This window comes from Symsagittifera roscoffensis, chromosome 3 (genome assembly GCF_963678635.1).
Source record: "Symsagittifera roscoffensis chromosome 3, txSymRosc1.1, whole genome shotgun sequence".
Classification (NCBI taxonomy): Eukaryota; Metazoa; Xenacoelomorpha; order Acoela; family Convolutidae; genus Symsagittifera; species Symsagittifera roscoffensis.
In genome coordinates, this window is record NC_087064.1 from 8,025,300 (window position 1) to 8,052,068 (window position 26,769).

At 38.9% G+C, this 26,769-nt stretch overlaps 1 protein-coding gene across 1 annotated transcript in view; it reads right to left on the reverse strand.

Moving 5' to 3' along the window:
* Positions 1–19,116, reverse strand: part of LOC134842523 (probable serine/threonine-protein kinase fhkE) — a 38,100-nt gene extending 18,984 nt beyond the window's left edge. The window contains exon 1 of the mRNA XM_063858905.1: positions 19,094–19,116. The gene's annotated coding sequence lies outside the window, so the exon portion shown is untranslated. The remainder of the gene's footprint in view (positions 1–19,093) is intronic.
* Between the last annotated feature and the right edge of the window lie 7,653 nt (positions 19,117–26,769).

Here is a 26,769-nt window from a genome sequence, read left to right on the forward strand (position 1 = left end):
AGATCCTCCTTCAAGTTCGCAACCGTCTTCCCGGTCTCTCCGCCTTTGTTGAGTTTACCTACGGTCACCACAGTCGTCTGCTGTTCGAGGATGTCATTCTCAACAGCGAGAAAGGAGTTCAACAGGGGGATCCGCTAGGGCCTCTCATTTTTGCGGTCACCCTGCACTCTCTTGTCGAATCTCTCAAAAGGAAGTCCCCGGTCTCACCCTCAACTGCTGGTACCTTGATGATGGTATTTGTGCCGGCGACGAAGACTCCTTGCTCAAGGCTCTCGAATTCATCACTTCCAACGGCTTGCATCTCGGCCTCAAAGTCAAGCACAATAAGTGTGAGTTGTGGGCCCCTGTGGAGTTCTCGTCCATCCCCGTTTCTATCCCAAGAGCAGCGTCTAATGGCTTCGAGCTTCTTGGCGCCCCCATTGGTGATACTGAGTTCTCAGTTAAAGTCCTGTACAAACGCATCTCAAAAGCCACCAAATGTCTTGAAAAGTTACCTCTTCTTGATGACCCCCAGCTCTCACTTGGCATCACTCGCACTTGCCTTGCTGCTCCCAAGCTGACGTACTCTCTTCGCACTCAGCCGCCCTCTCAGCCTGTCGCAGCTTCCCTGCAAGTTTTTGATGAACTCCTCCGCGATGCTCTTTCTGTCATAGTTGGCTCACCAGTTCCTGATCTTGCCTGGTCCCAGTCTTCCCTGCCTATCAAAGATGGCGGACGTGGCGTCCGGCAAGCTCGCGACCAACACATCCCTGCCTTCCTAGGGTCTTCGTGTCAGTCAGCTCATTTGGTCTCGTTTCTTACCGAATGCGACATCACTGATACGCCGGAGTTCCTGCGTGCCTCTAACGACTTCCGTGAACAGTCTGGATGCGTTAACACTCCCAGTTTTAATCAAGAAGCTTACCAAGAGAAACTCGATAAGGCCACCTACAACGCTTTCTTCTCGTCTCTTCCCGCGAGCAAGCTCGTCTTCAGTCGCTCTCTCTGCCTTACGCCGGCGCTTGGCTTACCGCAGTCCCCATTAAAGGTCTTGGCCTGCACCTGCTTCCTGCTGAGTTCCAAGCTGCTGTCAGATACCGCCTTGGTCTTCCCGTGTTCGCGTCTGCTCGTAGGTGCCCCGCGTGTCCGTCTGGCATTCTGGACGTCCTCGGGGACCACGCTGTCGCTTGTGGGGGGAGTGGTGGCCGGATCTCCCGTCACGACAGACTACGGGAAATTATTTTCAATGCTACCACGGCTGCCTCCTTAGCCCCCATCAAGGAGCAACGGAACCTCATCCCTGGAGAACGGTCCAAACCCGGCGATATTTTTGTCCCTACTTGGAGCGCTGGTCGCCCAGCTGCTTTCGACGTCACCGTGACATCCCCGCTGCAGTTATCTCTTCTCTCTCGTGCGGCGGAGACCCCCGGGGCGTCCCTGGAAGTTGCTGAGGACCGCAAGTTTTCGAAACACGAGAAAAACTGCGAGGAACAAGGAATCAGTTTTTTCCCGTTAGCAGTCGAAACGCTCGGGGGTTGGTCCGCTTTAGCTATCAAAACCCTCAAGTCAGTTGCTATCCTCGCTGATGCCAGACGTTTTGGTTCACGTGACGCTCGTGTTGCCCCAGTTCGCCTTCTCCAGAGCCTCTCAGTGTGCCTCATGAGAGGAAACGCCACTATGATTGTCAGTCGGGCCATCTAGTCTTGTGCAGTTTATTACTTTTTTGCCTTCCCAATTCTGGTGCTCCTTTGTTCCTTTGCTGTTAGTGCATTCCCCCTCTCTTTTCAATTCTCAATGGTTCATCCCACATTTGTTGTTTGTTTTGTATTCGGTGTTTGTTGTGTACTCGGTAATTATACTACAAAATAATTTTGAAATTTTTTATAATATTTGACAAGCACTAGCACATTTGAATTTAATTTCATTTGGCAATTCAAGTGTTAAATTTTTTGGCTCTTTTTCCTTTTCCCCCCACCTCACACGAGCTTCAATATAGTAGTGTAACGGAGTGATTTTACGAGGTTGTGTATGGAGACCAAATCGGGCCATCTTGAATAATTTTGTCGTGGCCTTATTAGTCCGTATGTAAATTTTTATTACAATAGGACAATGTGGTCAACAAAATTACATGTAAAATTTTGCAGGTGAGGGGGAGGGAAGGAAAAAGAGCCATTTTTTCAAAAACAAATCTAAGCTATACTGGGCGACATTGAAAAAGCAACACCAAATTTTCAATGCGCAAAATTGTCTTCAAATTGAAAAATTTCAGAATTTGTAAAAAAAAAAATTTTTCTTGCTGTGATAAATGGCAACAATAATTGACAATTTAACTGGAAATTCAGCTTAAGACAAAAAATTGGGCGAGAAAAACGTCGACAATGATCTATGTTTCAACTAATTCAATTTCCGGAAGAAAGTTTAGTACCTTGATTTTTGAGGGCAATAAACGAAATAAAACTGATTACTCAGCCTTTTCAGAATTGGATCACAACTTGGTTTTCCTGGTTAATCTCAGACATGGAAACAGAAAGGTAAGACATTGGCTGAATGTGATCAAATTTACTTCAACCGCGTTAGTCTGTAAGATTTCACAGCTTCTTCAATCATTTTTATTTCGATGTAAAAGTTAGAAAAATTATTCATGATGCGTTTTCAATGTCGCTCACTATAATATGTAAAAAATGATCGAACATCATGAAAAGTGGCATACACGTCAATAAACCAAAACTTAAAACATTTATCCAATCAAAACATCGCAATTACTACTAAACTTATGTAAAAACTGTTAGATAAAGAGTATTTAATTTTTGGCCACATACTTTTGAATTTTTCACTTTTTTTTAAAACTCATTTGTTGCTCAATTCCTGCCAATTTGTTTTATTTTTCAAAATAAAACCAACATTTTCGATTCTGGAACTTAAGCTTTGTCATCTTCTTAATTTGTGACTTTCGACCAGAATGGACAAAATGCAAACTCTGCAGTCTAGGAATTTTTAGCAGCGAACCTTCCGAATTGGCGAATTAGAAGTAATAAGAACGTTATTCGAACGATTGCACAAATCGTGAAGGCTGAAGGATTCGGAAATTCCTAAATTTTAAATTTTCGAAGTGATGACGTAACGATTCTCAGAAACGTCAAAAACGGCCCTTTTGGCAGAAAAGCTAAAAAGCGACACAACAACGATAGTTGCGCTGACGAAGACAACGAAGATTGTGATAAAAAACCACAGAGAGAAACAGAAGTAACAGAGACCGCTCCGAGTTGCAACTATTGTGTCGCTACAATAGTTGCAAAGCAGTTGCTAACAACAGTGAGGGGTGGAAACCAGCCTTCCGGATTACTGAGAAATCAAGCTTAACTTGTTTGATTCAGTGGATTCGAGAATCCGGAGGGGTTTCGGGACCGAGACTTTTATCATTTTGTATAAACTTTTAGCTTCCTTGTCATGTCCTGAATTGAGTTTAATTAACATCTGAATTCATTCTTCTAAGATGAGAAGCTAGGAGTTGGGGGAAGGGGTTGATCCATCTTCGATGGAGATGATGATTTTTATCTACTGAACAAAAACAATAATTGTGCCAGTCGGTCATATTTGGAAATTTGACCTTGAGAAAAACAAGAACGCTTAATTTTGGAGTGAAATTTGATTTTTCAAAAATTCGAATGGAGCCTGTCATGCACAATTTTCTCGCGATAACTGAAAACCGAAAAAGAGAAATCAGAACGATCGAGTAACAATCGCGGGAAAGTTGCCAGATAAAACAGTAGGAAATTGCTATTCGCAATTTCCGTCACAATAAAACTAGAGTAGAGCTGTCCTATCTGAAACAGAAGAAAGCGTATTCCCGAGAACTGGATTATTATTGCTCGACTGGATTATTATTCGAACTGGACTAGAGTGAACCTTCGATGGAAAGGTGGACAGCTTGAGTGTACCAATGGTTCACGAGAAACTATACTCTAGAGTTCAAACTTGTTCCTGTTATTGAACCTGATAAACATTAAACTCATTTAGTTACATTCTTTAATTCTCGAGTTGCTGACCAACTTAATTACTCCCAGTTCTTGAGCGTGCTACGATGTGAGTACTCAATTTAAATTTCTAGAGTGTGTTTTATGATTGTTATGTTGAGGTAAGGCGAGTTTTAGGTTGATCCATCTGAAATGGATCAAAGTTCCACCGTCTAATAAAAAGTAACTTAACGGATTATTCCGACCCGGTTTTTAAAAGCGTTCATGTATTTTGGGTATCTAGAGACCTAAGTATGGGGACGTTCTTATTTCTAGAGTGGGGGATATTTTGGTAGTAGCCTCTAAGCTGTAACGGGTCGTAGTCTCATGTCACAAGCGAACCGAATTGGCTCCGACTGATTTGAGGTAGAAAAACACAAGAGATAGTGTCCCTGACCCTTGAGCCAATGGTTATAGGGCTTATTTTTCTTAAGCCTCATGTGTGACTACAGTTGACGAATGTTACAAATAATTCATTGAATAGTAGTAGCCCTGTTTTTAGGAGTGACCTCGTGGTCTGGGGATACTGAGACCCAGCCATGAGCTCACTATTTCTGCATGTAATTAAGTTAGTTTGAGTGTTTTGACCGAAGCCGAAAGCAGTAACGTTTTTGTCGACCCGATGTTAGAAAGAACACCGAAAGTACTCGCTTGGTAGAGACGGTGAAAAGCATGCAAAGCTCTGTTTAGACGTTAGCCAGTCGTCATAGGACTTAGCTTTGTTCTCCGTTGATATGTATCTTCCGGGCGAACGTTACAATTGAATTCGTCTTGCATGCTAACTGCCGGCCTCTCATTCCTAATATGCAGCGCCTGTAAAGTCAGTAACTTAATTCTGCTAGTGGCCTGGTCAATTACCTTCTAATTCTACTCCGATTTACCACTATCACTTCCACCTTGAATTATATGCTGTCCAACAGGAGCATCTTCTTTTTAGTGTTCCCCAAACCTTGTGGTGAGATGTCGGACCACTTGACCAACAAAGATGGTTTTGCACCAACAACTTTCTAGTCTGTACACCATTTTTGATTTCAGTGCACTGGAAAAATGGATTTTAAAGAGGGCATACAAGTTTTCGTTTTTCTCTTCAAGTGTATTATCTCTGCAGTGGTGATATCTCGCACTTTTTCGCTAACATCTGACTATGAGTGCCCCTGTGGCGGACCATCAAGACGATAGGCAGTGGATCACTAATTTACTCACAAGGTATACCCTTCTCAGTCATTTTTTAAATTATTTCACCCTCCCCGATGATCTTTTTAAGGGCTCGCAATGCAACACGCGACAAGCAACTTTGTTTACGGTTCAAATTTCGTGTAGACGTACTGAGGAAAACACAAGAAAGATTTTTTCGATAACAATTTCATTGTACTGAAGGAGGACGCAATTTCCTAAATTTAGTATGCTTCCAGTGTCTGTTGGTTTTTGATACCATGCACAGTTAGTTTTACAGTTTTTGTCAATATTTAATTGTAAATCTAAAAATGCCAGCTTTCTAGATGCATTCGCCTATCTTTTGGCAACTGTAAAATTGGATGTGGTGAATTTGCTGCACGCAGCACTTCTTCAGCATCACCCTTCCCTAATCGCACTATGTCATCAACGTTTAAACAAATAAATTTTTTCTAAATTTTAGGTTTATGACGTGTACGGCACTTTTCGTGGTTTTTGATCTTTTTGTAAATGTTAGCTTAAAAATTTGAAAACTGCAGATGCACAAAAATGTGCGAAAACGTTTGTTTGATATTTAAAGCAATCTCATCTAATTTCGATTTTCAGCACCCGTTTTAAATTGTAACAGCAGTTTCAGAAAACCAGAGGGCCAGCTATGTGTTTATTAAACATCTGTTTTTTTGAAGGCAAAATTGTTTTCGTTCGGCTCATAGAAAACAACTCGTAGCACGCAAAAACCCAACTGGCCTATGTCGAGACGACAAAAACACATGCAATTAAGTTAACATGACTGGAGAGGGTGTTAATGCTGTAAAGCAGCAAGCTAGCTACAACAATACAAAATATTTCGGTAATTCAAACAGAAATTGAGCATTAATGAAAAAACCATTAAAAATTCAGATAGTGTCCTTTTATTGTGAAAACAAATGAATTTCTGAGCTTTTTTTCTTGCAAATGTACAACATACAAAAATTTCTAACAAAAATAAACTTCAAAGGTTCTTACAACAATGTGAATTGACAGGATTTTACATTAAATTAATCTAATTGACAATCAAACATCAAATTGAAATGCTATTTAGAAAGTTTCCTATTATATGCTATTCGTTCTTTTTTATGAAGTTTGATTTTAGCTCGGATTGAATTTCAGCCGCGTCATGCTCAATTTTCTCGCAGCAATTGAAAAAAGTCACAAATTACTGCAGCCGAGTTGACAATCACGGGAAACACTCTTGGAAAATACGATCTTGAGACCAGATGCTATTCGCTTTGCAACTAAATAAATTACTTGTTTCACTTAAGTTGTCTTATATCTCGATAGAGATTTCACGATTGATTGCTGAAAGCCAGAGAGCAGAGCCAGAGTTTCAAGCTATGGTGAACAATTTTCCGGATCAAACGGGGATGCATCCCCATCAACTGATCCGACGGTCCAAATCTTCTTGAGTTTTGCAAAAATTTTCGAGCATTTTCACCATAAACTTCTTGAATCTTATCTCCAAATGCCAAGAGACCCTGTTTTTAAGGGCGTTCATGAGTTTTAGATACTAGGAGATTTATTCTTCCAGGCATAATTTTTCTATCTAGATTGGCGGGTACTGTGGTAGTGGCCTTTAGGCTGTAACGATCCTGAAGTTCCATTTCTTTATTCAATGTGGCTCACTATAATATGTAAAAAATAATTGAACATCATGAAAAGTGGCATACACGTCAATAAACCAAAACTTAAAACCTTTATCCAATCAAAACATCGCAATTATTACTAAACTTATGTAAAAACTATTAGATAAAGAGTATTTAATTTTTGGCCACATACTTTTAAATTTTTCACTTTTTTTAAAAACTCATTTGTTGCTCAATTCCTGCCAATTTGTTTTATTTCTCAAAATAAAACCAACATTTTCGATTCTGGAACTTAAGCTTCCTAATTCTGAATTCTGAATTCGTCTTGCACGTTAACTGCCGGCCTCTCGTTCCTAATATGCAGCGCCTCTAAAGTCAGTAACTTTATTCTGCTGGTGGCCTGGTCAACTACCTTCTAATTCTATTCCAATATACCACTATCATTTCCACCTTGAATTATATGCTGTCCAACAAGAGGATCCTCTTTTTAGTGTTCCCGAAACATTGTGGTGAGATGTCGGACCATTTGACCAACAAAGATGGTTTTGCACCAACAACTTTCTAGTCTGTAAACCATTTTTGATTTCAGTGCGCTAGAAAAATGGATTTTAATGAGGGTATACAAGTTTTAGTTTTTCTCTTCAGAGTATTATCTCTGCAGTGGTGATATTGAGCACTTTTCTGCTAACATCTGACTATGAGTGCCCCTGTACTGGACCATCAAGATCGGCGATGGGCAGTGGATCACTACTTTACTCACGAGGTATCCCCTCCTCAGTCATTTTTTAAAATATTTCACCCTCCCCGATGATCTTTTTAAGGGCTCGCAATGCATCACGCGACAAGCAACTTTGTTTACGGTTGAACTATTGTGTAGACGTACTGAGGAAAACACGAAAAAAAATTTTTCGATAACAATTTTCTTGTACTGAAGGAGAACGCAATTTCTAAATTTTAGTATGCTTCCTGTGTCTGTTGGTTTTGATACCATCCAAATTGATTTTTACAGTTTTTGTCAAAAATAATTTGTAAATCCAAAAATGCCAGCTTTCTAGATGCATTCGCCTCCCTTTTGTGAGTTGTAAAAGTGAATGTGGCGAGTTTGCTGTACGCAGCACTTGTTCGAGATCGCCCTTTACTAATCGCACTATATCATCAACGTTTAAACAGTTCAAATTTTTTCAAAGCTTAGGTAAATGATCTTTGTACATGTTAGCTTAGAACTTTGGAAACTGCAGTTGCACGTTTTCAAAGTGCGAAAACGTTTGTTTGATATTTAAAGCATTCTCATCTAATTTGATATTCAGCACACCGTTTTAAGTTGTAACCGCTTTTTCAGTGAAACAGAGAGCCAGCTATGTGTTTATAAAACACCTGTTTTTGAAGCCAAAATTATATTCGTTCGGCTCATAGAAAACAACTCGTAGCAAGCAAAAACCCAATTGGCCTATGTCGAGACTACAAAAAACAAATGAAATTAAAATAACATGACTGGAGAGGGTGTTATTGCTGTAAAGCAGCAAGCTAGCCACTACAATACGATCATTTTCGGTAATTCAAATAAAAAATGACCATTAAGGAAAAAACCATTAAAAATTCAGATAGTGTCCTTTTATTGTGAAAGCAAATGAATTCTAAGCTTTTTTTCTTGCAAATGTACAAAATACAAAAATTTCAAACGAAAACTAAACTTCAATGGTTTTTACAACAATGTGAATCGTCAGGATTTTACATCAAAATAATCTAATTGGCAATCAAACGGCTGGTGTACTCCATGGCACTGTTCATAGAGCGTTTAGGAGTAAATGATGTACAGGAGCAATATGATAAAGCTACTGAAAGTCAAAAGGCGCAATGGCTGACAAGTCAGTACCCTGAACTTTAAACTGCATTTATGGCAGCAAATGCAAATGCCCTGTACTAAACCGTTAAGTGCAAGTACAAGCTAAGTTACCTTTTTCTTTATTTTTTTTCTGGGTTAAACTGCTGAATTATTTTTTCTGTAGCTTTGTTCTGGAGTATACTGTAAAAAAGGATGTAATTAACTTGCATTTTCAGGTTTTAAGGTTTGACTCTTCGTCTGATTAAAAATTGAAACATAAAATAATGCCTATACCAATGTTTCTCGATTGGAAACTGATATGCCACTTTTGCAAAATTAAAAACCAACTGTTACCTGCCAACTCAAAAATTCAAAACGAAAACTACCATATCGACACAAATATGAGAACTAAAACGTTATACTTCATAGAAAACGTTACACTCCTTGGAGTAATGGGTGAAACCAGCTATAACTTTTTGAAAGAACTCTCCCGCCGCATTGATGCAAAAACTCAAGAAAAACGCATTAAGATTAGAGAAAACAAAGTTAACTCGGGGTATACTAGCATACAAAGAAGCGAAGATCAAATTTAAACATTACTTTCACTTTGTTTTTAAAGGAAGATCGATCAGTGGCAACCTATGCTAAACTATCATGGACATTTTTTAAGTTCGTTTACGGAAAAATATGTGCCATGTTTTTGATCTTAATTATACATGTTGAAATTATACCTTGTTATTAATGTCAGCTTATTTTCACTCAATTTTCATTAATATCTGACAAGCACTAGCACATTTGAATATAATTTCATTTGACAAATCAAGTGTTAATTTTTTTGGCTCTTTTTCCTTTTGCCCCCACCTCACACGAGCTTCAATATATTAGTGTAACAGAGTGATTTTACGAGGTTGTGTATGGAGACCAAATATATTTGTCGTGGCCTTATTAGTCCGTATGTAATTTTTTAGTACAATAGAGGAATGTGGTCAACAAAATTACATGTAAAATTTTGCAGGTGAGGGGGAGGGAAGGAAAAAGAGCCATTTTTTTGAAAATAAATCTAAGCTATACTGGGCGACTTTGAAAACGCAACACCAAACTTTCAATTTGCAAAATGTCTTCAAATTGAAAGATTTCAGAATTTGTAAAAAAAAATTTTGCTTGCTCTGATAAATGGCAACAATAATTGACAATTTGCCTGGAAATTCAGCTTAAGACAAAAAATTGGGCGAGAAAAACGTCGACAATGATCTATGTTTCAACTAATTCAATTTCCCGAAGAAAGTTTAGTACCATGATTTTTAAGGGCAATAAACGAAACAAAACTCATTACTCAACCTTTTCAGAACTGAATCAGAACTTGGTTTTCCTGGTTAATCTCAGACATGGAAACAGAAAGGTAAGACATTGGCTGAATGTGATCAAGTTTACTTCAACCGCGTTAGTCTGTAAGATTTCACAGCTTCTTCAATCATTTTTATTTCGATGAAAAAGTTAGCAAAATTATTCAAGATGCGTTTTCAATGTCGCTCACTATAATATGTAAAATAATAATCGAACATCATGAAAAGTGGCATACACGTCAACAAACCAAAACTTAAAACATTTATCCAATCAAAACATCGCAATTACTACTAAAGTTATGTAAGAACTATTAGATAAAGAGTATTTAATTTTTGGCCACATACTTTTGAATTTTTGACTATTTTTATAAACTCGTTTGTTGCATATTTCCTGCCAATTTGTTTTTTTTTTTCAAAAAAAAACAACATTTTTGATTCTGGAACTTAAGCTTGGTCATCTTTTTCATTCTGAATTTGTCTTGCATGTTAACTGCCGGCCTCTCGTTCCAAATATGCAGCGCCTCTATAGTCAGTAACTTAATTCTGCTGGTGCCCTAGTCAACTACCTTCTATTTCTACTCCAATTTACCACTCACTATCATTTCCACCTTGAATTATATGCTGTCCAACAGGAGCATCCTCTTTTTAGTGTTCCCCAAACATTGTGGTGAGATGTTGGACCATTTGACCAACAAAGATGGTTTTGCACCAACAACTTTCTAGTCTGTACACCATTTTTGATTTCAGTGCACTGGAAAAATGGATTTTGAAGAGGGCATACAAGTTTTCGTTTTTCTTTTTAAGAGTATTATCTCTGCAGTGGTGACATTGAGCACTTTTTCGCTAACATCTGACTATGAGTGCCCCTTTACTGGACCATCAAGATCGGCGATGGGCAGTGGATCACTACTTTACTCACGAGGTATCCCCTCCTCAGTCATTTTTAAAATTATTTCACCCTCCCCGATGATCTTTTTAATGGCTCGCAATGCATCACGCGACAAGCAACTTTGTTTACAGTTGAATTTTCCTGTAGACGTACTGAGGAAAACACGAAAAAAGTTTTTTCGATTACAATTTTTTTTGTACTGAAGGAGAACGCAATTTCTAAAATTTAGTATGCTTCCTGTGTCTGTTGGTTTTTGATACCATCCACCTTTAGTTTTACAGTTTTTGTCAAAATTTATTTGTAAATCAAAAATGCCAGCTTTCTAGATGCATTCGCCTATCTTTTGTCAACTGTAAAATTGGATGTGGTGAATTTTCTGCACGCAGCACTTGTTCAAGATCACCCTTCACTAATTGCACTATATCATCAACGTTTAATCAGTTTAAAATTTTTCAATGCTTTTAGGTAAATGATCTTTGTACATGTTAGCTTAAAACTTTGAAAACTGCAGTTGCACAAAAATGTGCGAAAAGATTTGTTTGACATTTAAAGCATTCTCATCTACTTTTGATTTTTAGGACCTCGTTTTAAGTTGTAACCACAATTTCAGTGAACCAGATAGCCAGCTATGTGTTTATTAAACACCTGTTTTTGAAGGCAAAATTATATTCGTTCGGCTCATAGAAAACAACTCGTAGCACGCAAAAACCCAACTGGCTTATGTCGAGACAACAAAAAACACATGCAATTAAGTTAAAATGACTGGAGGAGAGGTTATTATTGCTGTAAAGCAGCAAGCTAGCTACTACAATACCGAAATTTTTCGGTAATTCAATGAAAATTGACCATTAATGAAAAAAAACATTAAAAATTCAGATAGTTTCCTTTTATTGTGAAAACAAATGATTTTCTTTGATTTTTTTTCTTGCAAATGTACAAAACACAAAACTAAATTCCAAAGGTTTTTAGAACAATGTGAATTGCCAAGATTTTACAATCTAATTGACAATAAAACATCAAAATGAAAAGCTATTTAGAAAGTTTCCTATTATATACTATTCGTTCATTTTTAAGAAGTTTCGTTTTAGCTCGGATTGAATTTGAATAAAAAAATTCACAAATCACAGCAGCCGAGTTGACAATCACGGGAAACACGCTTGGAAAATAGGATCTTGAGACCAGATGCTATTCGCATTGCAACTACATAATTTACTTGTTTCAGTTAAGTTGTCTTATATCTCGATAGAGATTTCAAGATTGGTTGCTGAAAACCAGAGAGAAGAGCAAGAATTCAAAATTATAGTGGGCGATTGTCCGGATCAACCGGGGATGTATCCCCATCAACTGATCCGACGGTCCAAAACTTCTTGAGTTTTGCAAAGTTTTTCGAGCATTATCACCATAAACTTCTTGAATCTTATGTCCAGATGCCGTGAGACCCTGTTTTTAAGGGCGTTCGCGAGTTTTAGATGTTTAGAGACCTATTCGTCCAGGCATAAATTTTCTATCTAGATTGGCGGGTATTGTCGTAGTTGCCTTTAGGCTGTAACGATCCTGTAGTTACAGTCCTAAGCGAACCGCGAATCGGCTCGACTGATTAAGGTACAAAAGCACAAGATTTAATATCGCTGATACTTGAGCCAATGATCAATGAGCCTACTTTTTGAGCCTCATATGTGAGTTGAGGGAAAAACTGTAACACAATTTTGTCTTTAAAATATAATTTTAAGAAACTAGCCGGTAGAACTCTTAAATTAGTCGATAGCATAAAAAAAAACTTCAACCTCTATAATTAATTCAAACACTTTACTTTTTGTCCAAAAAATTTTGATCCATAATTTTGGTTTAGACTTGTAAGCTCAACTCAGAACAAGACTGGTGTACTCCAAGGCTCTGTACATAGAGCTTTTAGGAGTACATGAAGTACAGGAGCAAAATGATAATTCTACTGAAAGTCAAAAGGCGCGATGGCTGACAAATCAGTACCCTGAAACTTAAATTGCATTTATGGCAGTAAATGCCGTGTACTAAACCATTAAGGGCAAGTAGAAGCTAAGTTACCTTTTTCTTTATTTTTTTTCTGGATTAAACTGCTGAATTATTTTTTCTGTAGCTTTTTTCTGGAGTATACTGTAAAAAAGGATGTAATTAACTTGCCGTGGTTAAAATTCGGTCTGGATCTCCTGTGGGGTTAATCTCCTGTTTTTTAATCTCACATGACAAAAAAATAGCTCTAATTCTACTTTCATTTTCCTGAGTTATGATACATTTTTGATGTTAACAAACCCTACTATTTTCATATGCATTTCTTTTTTCTCTAAAAATAACTGTTGTCCTATATTAGGGACAGAAGCGAGATAAACTTTTTTTGCCTGGACCTGCAAATGGAGGTAATCTCTTGCAGAGATATGTTTGGATTCTTCCATTCACAAAATTTCAAAAATGTCTGCGAGAGAAGCTCCCATAGCCAAACCATCTTTATTTGTACATCAAATTTCAATGCACTCCACGTGAAATTTGCCTGTAGCTAAGTTTAGCTTTCTCCTTCTGATATATCGTGCAGTGTTTTGAGATTTATCTTAATGTACAGTTTTCTGAAGGCTACTTTGTTAGTCTCGTCGAGTGGTCTATTAGCGTACAAAACTTTCACCTCTGGAAACATTTTGTTTTTATCAGTCTAACTTCATTTTTTCTTTTTTTCTGTTCTTGTCTCGCATTTGTTTGTATGTTTGCTCTCATCATTAAAAGAAAATGAAAGAATTGGAGAAAAAATTTCTAGAGTATCTCATAGTTTTCACAATATCATCCTTTATCTCAGGAAAAATTCTATCTCCTCTGGGGTTTGGTCGAATTTTTTGCGCTTTCTATATTTATTTTCCTAACACTTGCTAAGGAAAAAACTTCTGTTTTTTTGTCTTCTACCAAAAGTTTGGATAACCCCATGCAAAATTTAGGCATACCAATAACACACAGTTAGCTTTAAAAACTGGGCCCGTTGAACTCAATATTCGGGGAAATGTTTCTTGATTTGTTATAACTTCAATGGACAGCATTTAGCTTGATTTGATATATCCTATACAGATCAACTCCTAGCTCTCTATTTCAGCATGGCTTGAAAATCAAACTGAAACTGCGCTAAACGGACTTCAGGGCATGATAACAACAATATTAATACGCATTAAGCTAAACTGGAGTTTTGGTGCATGTGGTCCAGCCGCTAAGAGTTTATATTGAGTTTACAGAACCTATGGTAGATTAGATACACTCTTCTGTTTCTTTGTTTGGCTCTTTCTCTTTGGTTTGATGTGACGACTCTGATTTCAAATATTTGCGTTTTTTTGCAAAATGGATTAGCAGTAGATCACAATGTTTATGGTTATCAGCTGTCCGTCACAATCTTTTCTTTGGCGCAGCGATGAACAGTTTAATTTCAGCTTGTTTTTGGCGCCTAAAAAAAATTGAACCGACATGTTCAATCGGAAATTTATCTTCGAGAATACCGTTAATGGTCGACTGGCACATATTCCCCGGACTTTGCCGGCAATGTTTTCATTGTCTCTGCTGTCTGCCCGTCATGAACCTCTGTTCACATTAGCAAAAAAGTATTTTACAACTTTTGCATCCCAGACACACTTTTAACTACATTTTGTCAATCTTACAACAAACGAAATTTCCAAACTGCTGCTAAGAGGCAATTGATGAAAAGAAATTTTGACCGCACGCGGTCCAATTTAATTGCGTTTCTATCTTATAATTAGCAGATTAAAACCCAGAGTTATCCCGTGCATGCGCTCTAAAGAATCTCGATATCCCATTGGTTCCCAAAATTAAGTCCTACATTTAAAACCCGAGTCGAGATTTTTCACCTAATTTGAAGCAAGATTTGAGCGGTTTGAGCGGTTTTTTTTAAATCATTTTGGATGGATTTTCAGACTCACTAAAATCAATATTTTTGCTAACACGGCAAAAAAAACACTCTTCAAAAAAAATGAAATATTTTTTTTTCAGTTTTTTAAATAGAAACACACGTGTCAAATGGGCTCTTTTTCCTTTTCCACCCACCTGCAAATTTTTACATGTAAATTTGTTGACCACATTGTCCAATTGTTATGAAGATTTACATACAGACTAATAACGCCACGACAAACATATTTGGTCTTCTTACTCAACCTCGTAAAACCACTAATATATTGAAGCTCGTGTGAGGTGGGGGGGGGGGGGGGGAGTGGGAGTTTGAGTAAAAAGAGCCGTCAGTCAAAAAAGAGCCGTTTAAAAATGAATTAAAATTATAATAATAATAATAATATAAAAATATTTAATTCAGTTGATGATTATTACAATACAATATGTATATTTACAATCATCAACAAGGATTGTCTAAAAAGCCTACGGCTTATCTAGTAGACAACCTTAAACTCAAATATCAATGACAATACAGCTGTTTATGAACTTCCTTATTATCAAGCAGATAATTATCAAAAACATCGTGTATAAAAATCTTGAGTTGATGTCTCTGCAAACTTGTCACATCTTCATTCAATAAACCAGATGCAGTTATATAATTATGAATAATGGTTCTTCTAACATTTATGGAATTTTGAAAACATTTCGTTCTTTGTATTTTACTATTAACTTTTCCAGAAGCAACTCTCCTAGTGAAGTACGCCACGTTATTAGTCGTGGTACTATCACAAACATTATTGTAGCAAATATCTTTAAACAGTTCGTAAACGTGAAGATCAAACACCGTTTCAATTTTATGCAGTCTGTACTTTTCAACTGTGCTCTCTCTATAATCAATTCTAAAAATAGCACGTATTATTCTCTTCTGTATTACTAAAATTTTATTTAGATCTGTTAAGTTTGCACAGCCATAAACCAATACGCCATATTGAAGAACAGGTTTGATGTAGGATCTGTATATCAGTAGAAGCATTGGAATATTAAATAATTTTCTGGAACGATATATTACTCCACACAGTTTAGACAATTTCTTAATAACATGTTCAATATGCATCTTGAAGTCTAACTTTGAATCAATGTAGATACCCAAATACTTCGTGCAATCAACCATTTTTATGCATTCACCTTTTATATCAAGACCAATTTCTCCATTTTTCTTGCTGAAATTGAGCAGAACAGTTTTATCAGTATTCAGTGAAAGTTTATTGCAACATAAGTAATTGTAAACTTTGTCAAATTCGGTTCTTAATTTCTTTCCAGAATTCTTACCAGAAGTCATGATGGATGTATCATCTGCAAAAAGTGTAGTATCTAAACTAGTGCTATCAGGTAAATCATTTATGTAAATCAAAAACAGAAGCGGACCTAGAACAGATCCTTGTGGAACTCCCGTTGAAACATTTTCAAGTGTCGATCTATTATTTCCAATTTCAACATACTGCTTTCTATTAGTCAAGTAGGCTCTAATCAAATTGTTACTTTTACCCCTGATCCCATAATGATCCAATTTTTGCATCAAAATTTTGTGATCAATCGTGTCAAAAGCTTTCTTGAGATCCAAAAACAAAGCAATTGCATCCGCTCTTTTATTAGTAGCATCTCTTACAAATTCGGTCAGCCTCGCAACAGCCTGAATCGTAGATCGCTTAGATCGAAAACCATATTGGTTCATGTTTAAAATAGAAAATTTCTCAAAAAAATTTATGAACCTCGAATGTATAAGTTTCTCAACGACTTTGCTCAGGCAAGACAACAGCGAAATTGGTCTGTAATTACTAGGATCTGTTTTATCTCCATCTTTGAACATAGGGACCACTTTGGCAATTTTCAGTAAGTCTGGGAAAACATCAAGGTGAATGCATTCGTTAAAAATATCGGATATTAATGGTGCAATTACCACTCCTAACTGCCTGATGATTTCATTGTAAATATCATCAGGTCCACATGAGAACTTACTTTTAAGGCTATTGATAACATCTAGAACTTCTCTGTGGTTAGTTTCAAACATTACCATTGATTGCACTTGTTTTGGCGATCTACATATCGGTACTGATGAGTAAGGTATTTGCGATGCAATTTTCGACCCAATGTTACAGAAAAAAGTATTCAATTTATTCGCATCAATATGTGTCGTTGTGTTATTCCCGGTCTTTCCTATTCCTACATTTTTAAAAATCTTAAATAAATCTTTACTGTTAGTCACCTTTTCCACTTTTTTAGTATAAAAGTTCCGTTTCTCTAATCGCAGCAAGGCGTTTACTTTATTGCGAATGATTTTATAATTGACATGCGTTTCAGTCGACCAGCAGGCCTGTAGTTGGCGAAGAAGTCTATCTCGTTTAAAAATTAGTTTTCTAATTTCTGGAGTTATCCATTGTGATTTCACTTTTCGTTTTTTACCATATACTTTTAATGGAGCGAATACATCTAGGCAATCGATAATTGTTTTAATCAGAAACTCAACTTTTTCGTCACATGTTCCTTCCGGTACATTTTTTAACAGGTAGTTCACATCTGCTAAAAACAATATTTTTTCGGTTGATTTTTTTAGAAAAGACAGATTACGAAAAGTCATGTTATCATCTATGTTTGACACCACGTTAATATCGGCGAAGATAATATTGTGATCACTAATACCAGAAATTACATTATGTGTTGCAACAGGAAAATTTGAAATTATATGATCAATGCAAGTACTACTACGGTTAGTAACGCGCGTTGCTTCGTTGGCGTTATTTATAACAAAATTGTAACTTTTACTTAAATTTTTCAACCCTTTTGAGCAACTATTTTCAACCAGTGTATCAATATTAGAATCCCCAACGAACATTGTTTTTGAATTTACCATCGTTTCAAAGTTGCGTTCCAGAAAACTATAAAAATGATCGATATTTATATTGGGTGGACGATAAAATACGCAAATGTTTGTTGAAGATAGAGATCCTTTTTTAAGTCTAATACACAATGCCTCAATCCCATTTTCGCAAACAATATTTTCATTTATAATAAAGTCAATGCCAGTCTTAACATAAAAAGCAACACCCCCTCCCCTTTTATTGGTTCTACATCTAGAAACTATCGGTTGAAATCCCGGAATATTGTACATTGCCAATGGGTCTGTTTCAGTTAGCCAAGTTTCCGAAAGGCAGATAATCGATAGGTTTTCGTTATAAGTTTCAATAAATCCCACTAAATTGTCAAAATTGCATCGCAAGGATCTTATATTTAGAAAAAGAAGTGTTTTATCAGCTGGCAAAGTCATCGATTAGATTTTTTTAAAATGCTAAGTATCAGTAGGTTCGATCTCACCCGCGTTCTCCTGCTCTATCACATTGACCGGCGCTTTTGCCATTTTTCCAGGTGGTGAGCTTACCACTGCGATTACATTTTCAATTAGACCACACAATTTGTCCAGTTTATCTTCCATATCAACGTTCTCTCGTTGCCTCTTCTCCCCTCTAGGTTTTCCATACAATGCATATTTGTTTTTCGCAGTACCATGTTTCATTTGGAATAACTCATTTCTGGAATAAGAAGACTCGTCGATTATCTGTGTATTTCCCTGAATTCCTGTATCCATTTTGTTACCATCTAATTCTTCCGAAAATCCGCTGGCAACTTTGTCAATCTCACCGCGACTGTTAACTGGAACCCATTTATTATTTATTCTGAGAAGTGGTTGACAATTGTTTGTTTTAAATTTCAAACCTTTCTCTTTTGCATAATTCACTGTATCTCGGTCAATTTCTGGAAGCCTCTCAACGATGAAAATATTCTTCGTCGATTCATTGTCAGTTAACGTAAATCTGTTTCGCCATACATAGTCACGCTGCCCATTGTAAATAAATTTAACAATAATTGGTTTTTTCTCTGCATTACCCGGTAAATAGTGACATGCAGCCAAATCTTCGGGTGACACTTTAGCTCCTAGAACACGATTCATAATATCAAGTACTGGTACCATCGGATCCACGCCGGATTTCACGCCAAGAAATGTCAAACATGATCGTGATAAATATCGTTCAGAGCAAAGTACACGGTTTTGAATAATTACATTGTCCTTGCGCAGTTGAGAATTTTCATACTTGAGATGCTCGATAGTATTGTCCAATGTCTCCATTCGGTGAATAAAGCTTTCGAATAATCCTTTCACTTCTTCTGGGTTTGATAAATTGGCATTCTCTAGGTGTGCACGCAATAATGCCATTTCTGCCATGTGAATACAGCGATGTGATGTCGTAAGAGAACGCGAAGCAAATCGTACTAATCTTAGTTCATTTCGTCTGAAACTATTTAATAAGTTTATCACAACAATTAGGCTAAAATTGATTTAAAAACGAATTTGATCAATTTTTTAGCTGGGATTTACGATCAATTTAAATCGATTTTAAATCGATCCAAATCAATCTTGATCTTTTTTATTTACTCTTTGTACTTTTTTCATACTCAAATTGATCTAAATTTTTTCAACATACTGTTTTCATAACAAAATTGATCCTAATCCCTTTTTGTCAGTGCGGGCATCCGTTTCCTACAAAACAAGTGTGCAGGCTAAGCTTAACTTTTCCCCCTGAAATTCTCTCTGACTGAGTTCAGACGATGCTTTTGTCTCATGTTTAGAGACATGTTTTCGATTGTTTTATAGGCCGCCATAACTGGACTCCGATGGGTGAAAGAGGGGTCTTGAAAGCCGCAGTCAAACTTCCAAGGTATGGCCAGCGCTTTCCAGGCCGTCCCAAACAAGTTCAATTGTTTCCAAGTACGAGCTTTCTTAAGATTCCTCCACCGTCGATTCCTTTCCATTCTTTTACATCCCACAGTAATCTTCCCACCATCTTGCCATCATCACTTCTGGTCTATGGAGGTCAAACCGGGTCAATAGAGAACTGATCACAAGAATTCTGGCATTCCGGTCATAGTGTGGCAGTTCAAGGGAACTGATCACATCTATGCCTCAAACGATGTTGACAGGATGTTCAACACAGTCTTCATCGCTTCTGTGGATATCATCAGGTCAATGCCAAACAATGACAAGGAAGCTAACCATGGGTCTTTTTGATTTCTCTCAGATTACGTGCTCCCGGCGTCTCCAATAATGGTACCAACCCTAATATTGTTGATGAATCTCGTCACACTCATCGGCAACGGGAGTCTCCTTTAGTAGTGTACCATTCTGTTTTTACGCACGCTGTGATTTCTGTATCTTCAATAACAAGCACCGCTCGCATTATTTTGTTCGTTCTCTGTCTTTTCGACGACTATTTTCGTCATTTTCCTCAAAAGCTCATACGAGAGATCAAACATGCGTACCAAACTGACATATTTTGGCACGGATATCGTTTGATCGATCAGTGTTGCTTCAGCTACGAAATACAGAGGTTACCTGTTCTCTCACACAGGCGCCAACTTTGAAAGCCGCAGAGACTTAGCGATACCGGGAAATCCATAGTTGCCTTTGATTCCTTTCTGGCAAATCATCAAACCACGGCAGAAGCTCAAGACCAGATGGTGGCAACATCCAGATGTGATAACTGCCTTTGCATACATGAGCGTCCAGGCATAACCACTGTGTTCGAAAAACTTCCTGCTTCAATTCGTCCCTGAGGGACCTTGTATCAGCAGCCCAACCGTTTTGACTCTCATTCGGGTCTCCATGGACTTTCTTGTTCTTTCAGTCCAGAGATTTAGAAGCTCTACTCACTCAAAGATGAAATAAGCCTTTCTCATGTTTTGTGGAAAAGGCTTGTATCCATTTTTTGTATCCTCGTGAATTGATTGTATCCATTTTGAGGCCACTGGGTACGTAGAAGTTCTGACCTTTGCCGTAAATGAAGCAATATGAACGCAGGTATTCATATTCCTTCTTGATGTCTCTAACCCCTATTTCAACAAGTTTCCTGCCGAGTCCTTTTTGATCATCCGACATCAAGTCTGGCTCTATAGATATATACAGAATAACTTTATCAAGACCATGGTAGCCTTCCTTCTTTCCTTCCTTTTTTGTTTGGTCCAGTTGGTCAGGCTCTAAGCATCTTTTCTTCTACTTGCAACAATGACACCATCTCTTCTCCAACAAGGAAGTCACTCAACGCCTCAAGAACACCATTCCGTTATTTCTCGACAAAACTTACTCCCGTTCTTTGACTTCTTCCATCAAGACTCCAGCTAGACACCATATCTGTCCCTGTGCTCTCAAGAAAGCTTTCGCTATCAGAAAAGGTACTCCTGAAGCCGAGGTGCGTCTCTTGTTCAAATTATTCTGATAACAGGTCCTTCCAGGTCTTGTTCAGTATCTACTCCTCGTTAAGTTAATTTGTCTCAGAACTTATCAGCGTATTCGCGTTCCAGCAGCCTTCCTTTTTATGAGATTACCGAGAACTTTCTAGATGACTCTCAATTTCCTGTCTATCTTTAAACGCAATCTATCTAGGATAATAATAACTGCTTTGTTTCGTAACTTCCGGCGTTCATGAGCGTAAGAATCTCGTTGTTCATAGAAGTAATTAGCGCGTCTAAATCGTTCATAAAACTAGAAATTCTGTTGATGTGATCACAGCCAGCAATGAGTTCAGTTATTGTAGAAGATAAGGATGCTATTTCGTGTTCACTTAATTGCAGCTTATTGCCGTAATTACAATCCGAAGCATTGTTTTCCGTATTTTTTACAGTAGTTTTACCTGAAATCTTTCTCGTACCTCGTGTAGCAGGCATGCTCAAGGCTTAACCGAAGTAAACAGCCGTAAAACTTGTCAGAAAACTTTGCACTTGAACAACTTGAACAACTTGTCGTATTAAGAGTTTGGAGTAACCAACAATAAATTTATGCAAAGAAAAATGAAATCGGTAACAAATTTTACTTTTTCTTGGTTCTTGGAAGGATACATTAACAACAATTGAGACAAGGATACATTAACAGTATTGAGAGTTCTTAATGGTATACGTACCGTTCTTTGCCAAACGTGCTTGTCTACATGAGACATGTGGATTGTTACCCAAACATAAGCAAGGCTACTTAGCTGAAAAAATACTGGATCATTTTGCTGAAATAATTTCATTTGTCTATTGGGTATTTATTTTAATTGATTTAGTAAGAAATTGACTTTTGTTAAGCTGGGAATTGACTTTTTCTAGTTTTTCTTTTGTTGTCTGTAATATTTTTGACACATGCATCAAAATGGCGGGAACAAGGCAATGCCTCAGCTTCTAGGAAAAAGTCCCAATTACTTTTCTGCCATACCTGTTTTACCGATTGGAGAGATTCAATGGCTTCCCACGTGCTTTTTCGACTGAGCGCAAATTCTCCAACTTTGTTGACTATTCCAAATGTGCTACTCGAACACAACCTGCCCCAGTCTTCAGATGATTCCTGAAGTTGAGTAGTCTCCTCTTGGGCGGGCTCAGCTCAGCTCCCAACTAGCCCGTCCCTTCTCACTAGCATACCCAGCAATTGATGCTCACACTAATAAAGTGGGCTGCCATCCAGAACGCTCACCAAGCTGACGAACGTCATGGATTGCCGGTACAAGGTTTCAAGGAGTCAGGGAAAGCAAATACCATCGTTAAACTGTATATGCCGGTCAATCTGCGTAGGATGGCCAGGGTTCAATTCTCATAGCTAGGTAGAAGTCCATGAAGAAGGGCTTACGTCCTAATGTCTTACCACGTCTACTGTTTGACTAACCTCCGAAGCTTCTCCGGTTCCCAAGTGTTCTACATCATTAGGCACTGCAGCCAGACCTTTTTACAGTTTCCCACTTTTCTCTACAGTTTTCTCTCTGACCTAGTTGTTAAGCCAATTGTCAACGTGCATCCAGGTGATTCATGGCGCTATAAAATGGATTCCTTTGGCCGCGGGTCAGTAGCATCAGTGTTAGCTATACGTTCACCTTCACAATGCTCATTACCTGAGTAAACGATACGGCTGGACCACGATTAAACGCCTCGTTCCACAAGGTCACTTTGACAAGTCGTTTAACCTAATCATTAGTGTCGTTTTGAAGAACGGCCTAGGCTTTCTCTGGAGTTCGAAAAGAAATTTTTGGAGATGCGGCATCGCTGCGCCGCCGAAGCTATTAACACCCACCTGCCAGGTGAGTTGGATTCAATACAGGTTCGACTGTATTTTGCCTAAGTCGAACACAGTCGAAATATTTTTTTTGTCGGTCGAAAAAACTCGGTCGAACTTGTCAAAACTTTTTCCTTGACCGAACTTAGTCGAAATATTCTTCCTCGGTCGAACATAGTCGAAAAATAGACAACTCAAGGTGATTACGGATGATCATTTGACCGTTTTGGTGTAAACATGAGTTGCACACCTTAGACGAGTAACCAAGTAAAACTCCTTTAGAAATGAGCTTACCCTATTGGACTTTGAGCTTAGTTGAACAGCAATCATAGCATTGCATTTTAAAGCGACATTTTAAATGGGTTCCGAAGCTAACTGGTTTCTACGTCAGTTTTTGAGACCATCAGAATCAGCCGATTTGTACGCAGCGGCGCCATAGGCAATTTTAAAATGTTGTTTACGATGTTTACGTGGTAAATAAAGGAGAGTTGCTTATGTTCAGTAGCGAATTTAGGGGAGGGGGGTAGGGGCGGGGGCCGATGTTTTTTCTCAGGGGTTCAACCCCCTGCCGACCCAAAGGGTCCCCCTTTGTACTATTTTGAGATATCCATATTTGCTACAGACCCTACAACTTAAACCTCAAAATTTTTTGAATTTGAGGGGGAAGCGCGCGCCGAAAAAACGCCATTTTTGGTCAACATTTTCCAAGCGCCTTTTTTGGCCTGTTTTTTTTTCAAAATTTTGACTGCGGCGCAGAAAATTTGGACAAAACAGTCTTTTTAGTGCTTTGCGAGAGCTCGGATAATCAATTTAGTCAACCTAAAAAAAGTCGACAAAATTTTCGAAAATTTCTTTTAAAATCCGCCCCCACCCTCGAAAAATTCCTAGATCCGCCTCTGCCTATGTAGATCAAAAAAATCTACTTTGACTAAAAAATATTTGTACTACTTATAACTTCATGAAGTGTACTTTGCTAACCTTTTTAGCATGTTCAACCCACATACTGTTGAGGACAGACGAGCTCAATGCCAGACTAGTGAAATACCAGACCAAACTCAAGGTCAGACTTGAGCAATAGAAACCTAATTAAAGGTCAACTGGTATAAAACTCAATGCACTCAGACAAGGTCAACTGGTCTGCTGGTATTTGATAAACTAATTAATTAACTGGTAATTAATTAACTGGTACTATTTGATGCTCAGTTTGTCGTGTCATTTTATAAACACAATCTCAATTCATTCTTCAACAATCAGTATCTCTTCTCTCTCCTCAGTTGAAACCTCAGATAACTCTCAAACCTATATCCCCTAGTCCTACTTGCTCTAACTCTGAATCTTAACAGGTTATGGGCCCAGATTTCTAAACTTTTTGATTTAATAATTATTTGATTTCTGTCAGAGTTTTTTTTAGCTTTTATCTAGCCTTTAGCAAAGCAGAGATGGACTTGAAACTGGCTGGATTCAGTGGAAAGTCTGAAGATTTTCCAGCTTGGTCGACGAAGTTTGTGGCACTGATGCATACCAAAGGCCTGTTCAGGACTGTGATGGGCAATGACGATCTACCAGAAGCTGAACCTACGCTACCTGAGAATCCGAATGCTGACCAGATGACGGCGTACAACACCAAGATGCAGGAGCGAGCTGTGCTGATCCAGCAGAGGAAAGACAACCGAAACACAGTGTGGTCACATCTAGCTCTGGTCCTGAACAACACCACACTGATGTACATCAAGAACGACTGCGTGGCTGCGGATGGCTATGGCGATGGGACGAAGGCCTGGAGACTGCTGCAAGAGAAGTTTTGCAGTGTGGAGAGGCCTACAGTGGTCAGTCTAGTAGGCCAGCTTGCGAAGCTGCGCCTAGGATCAGAGGAGGATCTCGATGACTACTTCGTTCGAAGTCAAGAGCTGATGACGCGGCTGAGTGAAGCTGGGGAAGCAATTACGGACACACTCTTCAATGCGCTCGTGATCAACGGACTGCCTGACAGCTTTGAGCATTTCGTGGTGCAGGAGAGCTTCCAGCCGGCCAAGACTTTTACAGAGCTGAGAACGAGGTTGAGGAACTATGATGACTCGAGACGAGCTCGATGTGGAGAGAAGACTGGGAATGGACACATAGCTATGCAAGCTGTGAGGAAGAAGAAAGGAGCGTCGGGTGGTGGCTGTTTTGTGTGCGGTCAGAAGGGTCATTTGGCAAGAGATTGCAGATCCAGAAGTGACAGTGGTCAATCTGGTGCTCGAGGCAGTGGCTCGAATGAAGCAAGTGGTCCAACTTCAAGGAAGCAAGGGTGCTTCAAGTGTGGACAACAAGGACACTTTGCAAGGGACTGCAAGCAGGCAAAGACAGGGTTCTTCAGTTGTTGTGCAACAACCTCAATGAAGGGAGATGATCTCATTGTGGATACGGGATGCACCGATCATGTAGTGCGCGACAAGGCTGTCTTCTCAAGCTTTGAGAAATGGGATGAGGGGACAACAGTTGAGAATCCGAACGGTACAATATCAAAGATTGAGGGCATAGGCTCGGTGGAAGTGGACATACGAGACTGTCAAGATGTGACGAGGAGCTACACTTTCCACAATGTGCTGTTTGTGCCGAGCTACAACGTGAATCTGATGAGTGTGGGCTCAGCAATAGCTAGAGGGTCTAGTTTCAGCTTTACATCAGACTCTTCTCATCTTGTGGCACCGGATGGTCGACGGCTACCAGTGAAGCAGCGCGGCAAGCTTTTCTTCCTGGAGTGCAAGTTCAAGAGGAACGCGATGACTCTAGCTACGAAAGCGAAGATGGAGACAAGTAGTGCAATGCTGTGGCACCGAAGGCTGGGGCATCTCAACAAGCATGATCTAATATCAGTTGTTGATGTCGGCGAGCTAGGGTTCTGCGAAGTGTGCACAGCTTCGAAGATGCACGAAGTAGCAATGCCAAAGAAGACAGAGAACAGGGCAACTGCAGTGGGGCAGCGGGTCTTCAGCGACATCCAGGGACCATTTGAAGTTGCGAGCATGCATGGAGCGCGCTATGCCGTGAGCTTCATTGATGACTTCAGCCGTCTGGCAGTGGTCAAGTACCTGGTTAAGAAGAGCGATACTCTTTCGAAGTTCAAAGACTTTGTAGCTGAGCACGGAACACCGAAGTGCTTGAGAACTGACAACGGAGGTGAGTATTCGTCGAATGCTTTTCGGATGTTCTGTAGAGAAATGCAGGTGAAACAGGAGTTTACAGTACCTAATACTCCGCAACAGAATGGCGTGGCAGAGAGGTACAACAGGGTGATAACTGAGATGACTCGATGTCTACTGGCCGATGCAAAGCTCTCAAAGATGTTCTGGGTACGAGCAATGTCAACGGCAGTCAGGGTTCGCAACTTGTGTCCTACATCCAGCAATGAGCATCGCATTTCATCAATGGAGATGCATTATGGGAAGCCATCGAAAGTCAACTACCTGCGAGTGTTCGGATGCCTGGCGTACTACCTGGACAGAGGAAACCGGCGGAAACTGGATCCGAAAGGCAAGAAGAGCAAGTTCATTGGTTATGACGAGGAGAGCAAAGCCTACTTGCTGATGGACCTGGAGACAAAGCGAGTGGTACGAGCAAGAAGCGTGACGTTCAATGAAGACATCATTCCAGACGACTTTCTGGTAGACAGTGAGCAGTCACAAACACTGGGTCTATCAATCGAGGGATGCATTGATGTAGAGGAAACTAGCACGAAGACCATCACTGAGTCTACCAATAAAGCGAATGATAGTGGAGCAGCAGCTTCAGTGGGGGTTACGGAAGATGACCCAGTCGAGACTGAAGAATTGGAACCACCTTCCACAGAGCCTCCAGAGCAGAGGCCAACAGAGATTCCAGAGCAGCGGTCAACTAGAACGCGGAACCCTCCCATCC